This window comes from Chiloscyllium plagiosum, unplaced genomic scaffold (assembly GCF_004010195.1).
Source record: "Chiloscyllium plagiosum isolate BGI_BamShark_2017 unplaced genomic scaffold, ASM401019v2 scaf_71671, whole genome shotgun sequence".
Taxonomy (NCBI): Eukaryota; Metazoa; Chordata; class Chondrichthyes; order Orectolobiformes; family Hemiscylliidae; genus Chiloscyllium; species Chiloscyllium plagiosum.
This window is the reverse complement of record NW_025206525.1, coordinates 1-11,787: the sequence shown is the minus strand read 5'-3', so window position 1 is coordinate 11,787 and position 11,787 is coordinate 1. Positions and strand designations below refer to the sequence as shown.

General features: G+C 44.7%; 1 long non-coding RNA gene across 1 annotated transcript; it reads left to right on the top strand.

Annotated features, from left to right (window-relative positions):
* The first annotated feature begins 3,640 nt into the window (after window positions 1–3,640).
* On the top strand, window positions 3,641–11,252 carry LOC122546520. Its single transcript, XR_006310763.1, has 3 exons — window positions 3,641–3,768; window positions 4,644–4,760; window positions 11,045–11,252. It is a non-coding gene; the product is annotated as an uncharacterized LOC122546520 (long non-coding RNA).
* Window positions 11,253–11,787: the final 535 nt, after the last annotated feature.

Genomic DNA, 11,787 nt, shown 5'->3' with positions numbered 1-11,787 from the left:
CTGCGAACCCGATCCTTGAGAATTTATAAAACATTTAGCGATGGAAAGGGACAGGTACATGCCACAGGTCAGGAGTTATCGATGGGACAAGGGCAATTATAATGCGACTAGGCAGGAATTAGGATGCATAGAATGGGGTAGCAAAATGCAGGGGATGCAGACAATGAAAATGAGGAGCTGGTTTAAGGAACAGGTATTGCATGTCCTTGATAGGTATGTCACTGTCAGGCAGGGAGGAAGTGATAAGATAAAGGAACCGTGGTTTACTACAGAAATTGCATCTCTTGTTACGAAGAAGAAGGAGGCTTATTTGTTGATGAGGCAAGATGATTCAGATGAGGAGATGGGGAGTTACAGATCAGCTAAGAAGGATTTAAAGAGAGAGTTAAGAAGAGCAAAGAGAGGACACGAGCAGTCTTTAGCAAATAGAATAAAAGAGAACCCTAAAGTTTTCTATAGGTATGTGAGGAATAAAATGATGATTAGGGTAGGAATAGATCCAATCAAAGACAGAAGTGGGAAGTTGAGTGTGTACCCTGTGGAGATCGGAGAGGTGCTAACGAACATTTCTCATCGGTTTTCACTCAGGAAAAGGAGAATATTTTAGAGGAGAAGAATGTGGTACAAGATATTAGACTAGAAAGGATCGAGATTAGTTAGAAACAGATGTTTTCAATTCTAGAAGGAGTGAAAGTAGACAAGTCCGCTGGGCCGGATGGGATTTATCCGAGGAATCTCTGGGAAGCTAGGGAGAAGATAGCAGAGCATTTGGCTTTGATATTTGAGTCGTCATTGTCTACAGGTTTGGTTTCAGAGGACTGGAGAATTCCAAATGTTGTGCCTTTGTTCAAGGGCAATAGAGATGACCCAGGTAATTATACACCAGTGAGCCTGACTTCTGTTGTAGGAAAGGTTTTGGAAAGGATTATAAGAGATAAGATTTATAATAATCTTGCAAACAACAATTTGATTTCAGATAATGGTTTCGTCAAGGGCAGGTCATGTCTCGCAAACCTCTGAGTTTTTTGAGAAGTTGACCAAGCATGTAGATGAGGGTAGGGCAGTTGACGTGGTATACATGGACTTCAGTAAAGCCTTTGATAAGGTTCCATATGGTAGGCTGTTGGAGAAAATGCAGAGGCATGGAATTGAGGGTGATTTAGCAGTTTGGATTAGAAACTGGCTTTCTAAAGGAAGACAGCGAGTGGTGGTTGATGAAAAATATTCAACTGGAGTCCAGTTACTAGTGGTGTGCCACAAAGATCTGTTTTGGGACCACTGCTGTTTGTTATTTTTAGAAATGACTTAGATGCAGGCATAGGTGGATGGATTAGTAAATTTGCAGACGACACTAAAATCTGTGAAGTAGTGGACAGTGTGGAAGAGTGTTACAGGGGGATTTCGATAAACTGCAGAATTGGGCTGAGAGGTGGCAAACGGAGTTCAATGCAGCTAAATGTGAGGTGATGCACTTTGGGAAGAATAACAGGAAGGCAGAGTACTGGGTCAATGGAAAGATTCTTGGTAGTGTGGATATGCAGAGGGATGTTGGAGTCCTTGTACATAGATCCCTGAAAGTTGCCACCCAGGTGCCACCCACGGCATACGGTGTGTTAGGTTTAATTCATAGAGTAATTGAGTTCCAGAGCCGCAATATCATGCTGCAAATACACAAAACGCTGGTGCGGCCATACTTGGAATATTGTGTGCAGTTCTGGTGCCCATATTTCAGGAAGGACGTGGTGGAATTGGAAAAGGTGCAGAGGAGATTAACCAGGATGTTGCCTAGTCTGGAGGGAAGGTCTTATGAGGAAAGGCTGAGAGACTTGAACCTGTTCTCTTTGGCAAGAAGGAGGCTAAGAGGGGATTTGATAGAGACATACAAGATGATCAGAGGCTTAGATAGGGTAGACAATGGAAGGGTTTTTCTAGGATGATGATGTCAGTGTGCACAAGGGCCATAACTGCAAATGAGGAGTGATAGATTTAAGACAGATGTCAGAGGCAGGTTCTTTACTCAGAGTGGTAAGGGTGTGAAATGTACTACTTGCTAATGTAGACAACTCAGCCAAATCAGGAAGATTTAAACAATCCTTAGATAAGCACATGGGTGATTTTAGGATAGTGTACAGGGACGAGCTGAGAACAGTTCACAGGCTGGCGCAACATCAAGGACCGTAGGGCCTGTTCTGCGCTATATTGTTCTGTGACTCTTGTGCTACAAGAGATTTCTGCTGTCTTAAACAGAGTGACAGATCTTGTATTGTGGGCTTACGAAACGTCACTGATCTCTACCAAACATGTATGAGGTAGAGTCAGGGCAATAATAAGGTGCTGCCCACTTCTGTCTTTGATTGGATCTATTCCTACCCTAATCATCATTTTATTCCTCACATACCTATAGAAAACTTTAGGGTTCTCTTTTATTCTATTTGCTAAAGGAGGGGAACAGGTAACTCCATACAAAAACCCTGCTCCTTTTCATCTATTTTCACCTCCAAAACTGAGGGCCTTTCAGAAAAGCACCTCCATATCCCACCACAACACTTTGCCCCACAATCGTAGTATCTGGCTGTGCACGAGGAGTGGAACAGTCTGTACTGGGACCCATTGGGGCCCTGAAACACTTGGTAAAGACTAAAATCATCTGAGCATTGAGAGCCCCACGACATTGTATGCATTTTCTTTTTGTTTTAATCTGTTCCTGACTTCCCTTGTTTTTCCTTATGAACCTGTTCAAAGTTGTTATTACACACACCTGCACAAGCTGTGAATTGAACTCAGGTCTCTCAGTCCAAGATTCGGGATATTTTCACCACATCACAAGGCATCGACTCTCACTTCCCTTGTCCTTCAGCCTGCTGAGTTACGCCTGAGTCAAGGCTGCAATTGGGAAGAAGGGGAGGAACTGGAGGACCGAACAGCGGCCGGTCCGCCAACCAGAGTGAGTGAGGAGCGGGGTCAAATCACTCTCGGGGAATGATTGGTCAGAAAGCAAACTGTTTTGTACGATTGGGATCATTTTCACTCCATAGTGGAGCATTAAACCTCTCTCATAAATCAATGTGAGATTTTAAGAAGTTAAAAATCACACAACACCAGGTTATAGTCCAACAGGTTTAATTGGAAGCACACTAACTTTCGGAGCGACGCTCCTTCATCAGGTGATTGTGTCACCTGATGAAGGAGCGTCGCTCCGAAAGTTAGTGTGCTTCCAATTAAACCTGTTGGACTATAATCTGGTGTTGTGTGATTTTTAATTTTGTACACCTCAGTCCAACACCGGCATCTCCGAATCGAGATTTTAAGAAGTAGTTGAAATGTAAATCTGATAACGTACATATTTCTAATCGATTTACACAACTAGAGTAAGAAACTTATTTTCAAACTCTAAGAACGATTGATAATTTACATACCTGGCCGGTATGGTTAAGATAGACCGAACAATCTGCTTACATGCTAGACACCTCTATGTCTCTAACTTGACAGAACAGTTGTTAATGACAAATATTTCACCCATGATCCTGTGCAGATATGAATATTATATATCAACTCACCGATAATCTCAGACGCACGCGCAGTTTGGTTTCCATGTGGAGCATGCGCAGTGTTACATTGGTCAGGACACAGAGAGAGAGAGAGAGACATGGAGCTGCTTTCTCCGGCAGCGGCTGAGATCGGCTTCAGAGAGCGGCGCTCAGAGCCCGTGTGAGGGGGCCTCTCTGGGAGAAAGGAGCGGAGACAATACAGGTTGAAAAAAAAGCCCGGGTAAGGAGGTGGCGGTCTCTGATCAGGGAAGGGGCCCAGGGTCACGGCCGCCATTTGTTTGAGGGAAGTGGGAGCGCGGGCCTGAGGGCCGCCATCTTGAGGAGGTCAAGGTGCAGGAGGGCGGGGCTATCGGGGACTGGAGAACAATCAGAGGAAAAGGAAGACCATTGTTATTGATTAATTCCACGAACACAGCTTCACTGGGCGGTTCCCGCAGGAATATCCTCTCACAGTCATCTGTCTCCTGGTGCATTGAGCTGCCTGTCCTGTCCCTCCCTCAGCTGGTGTTCTGTAATACCTGAGATATCCCAGTCCCATCTTAGATTACTTCACTAAAGACAGGAATGCACCCGATGGATTTTTCTTAACATCAGCAATTGTTTAATACTCACAGGTTTTTAATTGCATCTTTTTTGAAGCATTTAATTCACGTTCAATCATTTGCAACGGTGGGATTTGAACCTGTGTCCAGAGAACATTTGCTGAGTTTATGGATAAATTGCCTCACAATAATGCCACTAGGCCATCGCTTCGCCTTCTCACAGGTTGCACATCCCACTGCAACATGAATCACAACCCTTTCTTCCTGCACAATTGTTTAATCCTGCACTCTGGTGATATCACTCAGTATCCCTCCACGTGGGGTCCCTCACTGTGTGGGTCTAATTGCTGCCTCTGTCAGCGTCTCTCACTCTTGCAGCTACTCCAGATCCTGAGCCAACAGAATTCTCCACTCCAGAGAGATGAGGCAGCACAGGCCAGGAATGGAGACTGGGATTTTCCAGATCTATGTGGGGCTTAGTGCCATTCTACATGTATAGCCCTCACAGCATCAGTCTAATTTCCCATTGTGCCTACTTCTGTGTCTTCTACAGGTACTCGGGGAGTTCCTGATTCAATACACTTGCCAACTGCTGGTTGGGACGATGGTTGGTCAGTCAGAGAGATAAAAGGTCAGGGAGGTCGCAACCCTCAATAAATCCTGCCGCCAGGTAAGATCATTCCAGTGCAGAGAGCATTGAGAGGGCTCCAAACAAGACATGACATAGATATAGTGGTGGAGGGCGAGCACAGTACAGACACCCCCAGGTTCAGTCACCACCTTTTACTTTAAGTTTTGTTTTGTACTCAGACAGCATCGGTAGTGTCCAGTTTTCAAACCAAGTATGTGCTGCCTTGGTGAGCATTAGGACAACAGAGGGAAAAGCGGGCCTGCAACGAGAGGGTGGTAATGCTGCCTGGGATCTTTTTGTTCCCTCTTCCCTCTCCAGTACTGTATCTATGGCTCGTCTTGTGGACCAGTGTCTTCAATCATTCTAACTCCTATAACAGTTCCTATCTCTGTCATCTCCTCTCCTCTCACCAATTTTTGATATATTTGAAACCTCCAGTCCAGTTGCCCATCCATATCGCTGTAACTTGCGTCAGTTTCTACAACATGCCTTGTCTTGATAGTCTCCTCCTCCAACAACTGAAGACATAGGGTCTGTTTCTGTGGGGCATGACTCTTCGGCCGAGGTTTCTGAAATGGAATGAGTTGCATTTGCCTGTGTTTGGCCCATATCCCTTCAAATCTTCTCCTCTCCATGTACCTGCCCAAGTGTCTTTTCCATGTTGCAACTGTACTTGTTTTCACCATTTCCTTTGGCAGTCCATTCCATCTATGCACCATCCTCTGTGGAAAATGTTGCCCCTCAGCTCCCTCTTTAAATCCTTGCTCTGTCACCTCACATTTATGCCTCTAGCTTTGGACTCACATACCGTTGGCTTTTCACCTTACTTAGGCCCTACATGGTTTCATAAACCTTTATAAGGTCAACCCGTGGCCTCCTCTGCCCAGGAGAAATATTGATGACAATGTTACAAATATCTCCAACTCATGTACTCAATGCTCTGACCAATGAAGACAAGTGTGCCAAATGCTGCTTTCCCCACCCTGTCCGCCTGTGATGTCACTTCCAAGGAACAATGTAACTGCATCCCTTGGTCTCTTTCTGTTCGATAACACTGCCCAGGGCCCTGCCATTAACTGCATTAGTCCTCCCTGGTTTGTCTGAACTAAATCCAACACCTGAATTAAATTCCATCTTTCATTCCTTGGCCTACTGACCCAGTTGAGGAGAAAGTGAGGTCTGCAGATGCTGGAGATCAGAGATGGAAATGTGTTGCTGGAAAAGTGCAGCAGGTCAGGCAGCATCTAGGGAAGAGGAGAATTGACGTTTCGGGAATTCCTGAAGAAGGGCTAATGTCCGAAACGTCGATTCTCCTCTTCCCTAGATGCTGCCTGACCTGCTGCGCTTTTCCAGCAACACATTTCCATCTACTGACCCAGTTGATTAACATCCCCTTCGATAACTATATTCCCTGCCCACTCTTCCACTAATCTTGGTATCCACAAACATACTAACAGGGACTCCTATATTTTCACTCAAATTGTTTATGTAAATGGTGCACAACAGTGGTCCCAGCACCAATCCTGAAAGCACACTGTTGGTCAGAGGCCTCCAGTCTGAACAACAACCCTCTCCCACCACCCTCTGTCTCCCACTGTCATCCCATTTTGTATCCAGTTGGCTAGCTCTCCCTGATCCCTTGTGACCTACCCTTACTAATCAATGTATCATGCTACACCCTGACCAAGGGTTGCTGAAGCCAGAAACAACGTCTGTTGCTCTGCCTTCATCTATCTTCAAGTCAAGTTTGTGGGACATGTTTTCCCTCACACAAAGCCATGCTGGCTGCCGTAATCAGTCCTTGTCTTTCCAAATGCCATGTAAGTCCTACCTCTCAGAATGATCTCCAACAAGTGACGCACCCTGATGTCTGGTCATCAGTCTGTAGTTTCCTGGCTTCCTCTTGCAGCCTTTCTTAATTAATGACACAATATTATAATCATAGTCAGAGAGTCATACCGCACTGTTCGGTTAACACTAACCATACTCTAAAACGGATCTCATCCCACCTGCCTGTTCCTTGATCATATCCCTTCAAACCTTTCCTATTCCTGTACTAATCCTAATGTCTTTTAAACATTGTAATTGTCCCCACATTCATCCCTTCCTTGGGAAGTTCATTCCACATCCTCTGTGTAACAATGTGACCCTCACGTCTTTTTTTTAAGTGTCTCTCCTCCTACACTTAAAAATGTAGCTTCTAGTCTTGAAACTCCCCTATCCTTGGGAAAAGACAACTCCCATTAATTCTATTTATTCCCCTCATTATTTTATAAACTTCTACGAGGTCATCTGTCAACATTCAGGTTTCAATGAAAAAATACCAACCTATTCAGCCTTTCTTTATAACTGAAATCTTTCATAACCAGCCACATCCCAGTAAATGTCATCTGAACCCTCTCCAGCTTAATAATATCCTTCCGATAACTGGGTGACCTGAACTGAACACAGTATTCTAGAAGAGGACTCACCAATGGTCTGTATAATCTCAATGTGACTTCCCAACTCCTATATCCAAAGCAGTGAAAGCAAGTGTGGCAACCATCTTTTTAACCAGCCTGTTTATGTACCTATACCTCGAGGTCCCTCTGTTCTACAACACTACCGAAGGTCCTACCATTAATTGTATAAGTCCTGCCCGTGTTTGTTGTTCCAAATGCATTACCTTGCAATTATTCAGATTGAACTCCATCTACAGTTTTTTAGCCACTCACGCATTTCAACAGGATCCCTTTGTAATCTCAGAAAACCTTCTTCACTATCCACAATGCCACCCTCCAGTCTACCTGCCTATCACACATAGCTCTCTATGGTACAAATATCTCTGCTAGGGGCGCTACAATTTCTTCACCAGCTTCCCACAATGTCCTGAGATACATTTGGTCAGGTCCTGGGGATTTATCTACCTGTGTTTTAAAACCTCCAGCACCTCCTTTTCTATAATGTGGACTCATTTCAAGACATTGAGTCATAGAGATGTATAGCATGGATGCAGATCCTTCGGACCAACTCCTGCATGACGTATCTAGTCACATTTGCCAGACTTTTGCCAATATCCCTCTAAAACATAGAACATAGAAGAATACAGCGCAGTACAGGCCATTTGGCCCTCGATGTTGCGCCGATCCAAGCCCACCTAACCTACACTAGCCCACTATCCTCCATATGCCTATCCAATGCCCGCTTAAATGCCCATAAAGAGGGAGAGTCCACCACTGCTACTGGCAGGGCATTCCATGAACTCACGACTCGCTGAGTAAAGAACCTACCCCTAACATCTGTCCTATACCTACCACCCCTTAATTTAAAGCTATGCCCCCTCGTAATAGCTGATTCCATACGTGGAAAAAGATTCTCACGGTCAACCCTATCTAAACCCCTAATCATCTTGTACACCTTTATCAAACCTTCTTATTTATATACCCATCCACATTCCTTTTAAATGTATTTCTATCAGCCTCCACTAATTCCTCTGGCAGCTTATTCCATACACTCTGCGGGAGCCAGTTTTCTTTTAGGCCCCTTTGAAAAGTTCCCCTCGCACTTTAAAGTTATGCCCTGTCGGTTTGGAATCCCCCAGCCTGGGGAAAGACCTTATCTATTGACTCTATCGATGACCATCATGATTTTAAACACCTTTATCAGGTAATTCCTCAGCCTCCCATGTTCAAGTGAAAACAGCCCCAGCTTATTCAGGCTTTTCCCTGAAGAGCAAACCCTCCAACCCTGGCAGCATCCTTGTTAATTTCTTCTGAACCCTTTCATGTTCCACAACATCCTTCCGATGGCATTGAGACCAGAATTGCACACAGTATTCCAATAGTAGTCAGGTCAAACACTGTTTAGTCCCCCGAGTGCCCCAATCTTTATCCACAGTAGTTCCAAAGTGAAATATTTGTTTCGGATCTTGTAGTTTCAGACATCGTTGGCTTCAATGATCACTAAGGATACCGGTTTTGTCCCTAGCTCTTCTTTTGCTCTTAATGCACTTGTAGAATCTCTTTCAATTTTCCTTAACTTTCTCTGCCAAAGCTATCTCATGCCCCCCTTTTTCATTCCTGATTTCCATCCTAAGTGTATTTCTACAGCCCCGATGCTCCTGAAAGGATTCACTTGAGTCAACCAGTTATGTGCCCCCCTGTTTTCTTGACCACAGCCTCCAAACTCAGCCAGAGTTTCCTAATTCAGTCAGCATTGAGCTGCACACTAACAGGAACATGCTGGCACTGAATGCTCCTTTTATCTCGGTTTTAAAATATTCCTACTTGCCAGACTTCCCTTTACTTGCAAATAGCCTCCCCAGATCTACTTTTAAAATTCATGACTAATACTATCTTGCTCCATTTTATAACTTGAACTTGTGGACCAGGCCTGTCCTTTTCCATCGCTATTTTCAAACGAATACAATTGTGGTGACTTTCCAAAGTGCTCCCCCACTAACACCTCAAGGGGAGATCAGGTTTAGACCCATTCTCCAGTTGGGCCACTTACATGATGACTGTCTACCTGTGCTGACACCTTCAGACATCCAGGGACTTGCCCACCAAGGTCCCTGTTTTCCTCAGTACTCCAGGAGGACCTACCATTCATGATGTATACGGTTTGCTTATTAGACTTCCCACAGTGCATTACCTCACAGTGATCAGAAGTAAACTCTGTCTGCCATTACTCTGCTCAATTTATCATCTGATCGATATCAGACTGCAGCCTGAGACCATCCCCCTCACTGTGGACAACACCCTCACCTTTCATGTCATCTGCAAACCTATTAATGATTCCTTCTGCTTTCACATCCGAGATATTAATGTACATAATAACCAGCAATGATTCCTGCACAGATCCCTGTGGTACATCCGCTGGCCAAAGGCTTCCAATCATAAAAACAACCCTCCACCAATTGTGGATCCAATTTACCAACTTGCCTTGGATCCCATGGGCTCTTCCCTTTTGGACCAGCCTTCCATGTGGGACCTTGTCAAAGACCTTAATGAACTCTATGTAACCCACATCATCTGCACTGCCCTCATCAATATCAGAGGACAGTCCTCAAGCAAATCCATACAGACAATCCCTAATATATTCCTGTCCTTTCAAATGTTGATCCATCCTGTCCCTCAGAATTGTTTCCAATAATTTCCCTCTCCCTGCTGTCAGACTATCTGTTCTGTAATTACCTGGCCTATCTCTGCTGCTCTTGTATAAAAGAACCACATTAGTGATCCTCCAGTCGTTCAGCACTTCATCTGTGGCCAGCAAAGTACTAAATATATCCGCCAGGGCCCCAGCAATCTGCTCCATTACCTCCCAGAGCAGCCGGAGATATATTTTATTGTTACTGGGTATTTCTCCACCTTTTTGCCTGTGAAAACATTTAACGCCTCCTCCTCATTGATCTTAGTATGTTCCAGAACCTCACCATCCCCGGCTACAATGCCTTGCTCCTGTGTGAATACAGATGGGAAGTATTCATTGCAGACCTCACCCACTTCCTCTGGCTCCATGCACAGATTGTCCCTTTGGTTTCCAACAGGCCCCACTGCTTAGTTGGGAATCCTCTTACTCTAACTGTACTTATTAAATACCTTGTGGATTTTCATTAACATTATTTGCTAAGGATATTTTGTGACCGTTGTTTGCCTGTTCATTTTTAAGGACCACCACCCCCAGCATCCACCCCTCCCCCCACCTCCCTGCCCCACACACTCTAGACTTTTGAATGGCTTCGTCTGTTTCTATTGCACTGTAGTTTTTTTTATCAAACTCACAATATCGCTTGATCAGTATTTGCTAGATGTGCTGTTTGAGCCATTCATTCCTCGCAAAACACATTTGCTCTGAATTCTCACTGCATCACATTAAACATCTCCCGTGTTCCAAATAGAGACTCCAACAAGTGTAGTTCCTTGCAGTCGAGGCTTGCCAGTCTAATGATAACATAGAGTGACAGTGGTAATCTAATGATAAATGGCCTCCCCAAGTTTAGATACTTAGCTTCTTCATTATCCTTATCTCTTTCCATAATGTCATTGAAGCTAACAGTTATGGTCTCTGTGCTCAAAAAAGCTCCATAAATCCTCATCTCTATCATCTTGTCCAGAACCTACAGCCCACCCTGTTTCTAACATTCTCGAGTCCTTACCAACCTCCCCATCTGTGCACCTCCCTCCAACCTCTAGAGCACATGATATCACTGTAACCTTCTCCAGTCCCCACGGCACTCATGCATTCTCCTATTTACAATGGTGAGTTTTGAACATTGGCTGAGTCTCTGGATAAATAGCACAGCGATAATACCACCTGGCCATCACTTTGCCTTCTCCCAGGTTTCCCATTCCTGAGCATTGACACCAGCAGCAAAATGAATCAAAACTCCTTCTTCTTACATAATGGTTTGCTCCTGAAATCTTCCTGCACTCTGCTGATATCACTCAGTATCTCTCTGTTTGGTATCCCTCACCACGAGGGTCTAATTGCTGCCTCTGTCAGTGTCTCTCACTCTTGCAGCTACTCCAGATCCTGAGCCAACAGAAATCTCCTCTCCAGAGAGACGAAGCAGCACCGGCCAGGGATGGAGACTGGGATTTTCCAGGTCAGTGTGGCAATTATTACCATTCTGCATGTGTTTCCTTTACCCTAATTTCAGAGTCTGTCTATTTCTCTGTCTTCTGTAGCTATTTAGTAAGTTCCTGACTCAATAGACTTCCCAATTGCTGGGTGTCTCCTCCATCACCTTATTGAAGATGGTTGGTCAGCCAGAGTGACAAAGGGAAGGGAGATCTGGAGCATTCAATAAATCCTGCAGTGAGGTAAGATCACTCACAGTGCACAGAGCAGAGAGCAATGAGAGGGCTCCAAACATCAGCTAACAGGACATGACACGGATACAGTGCTGGAGGGGGAGCACAGTACAGACACACCCCAGGCTCAATCACCACTCCCACTGTAAGTATTGTTGCACTGACACAGTATCGAGAGTTCCCAGTTTTCAATCCAGGCCTGTGCTGTCTTGGTGAGCATCTGGACAACAGAAGGAAAAGCAGGCCTCCCACGAGAGGGATGGAATGCT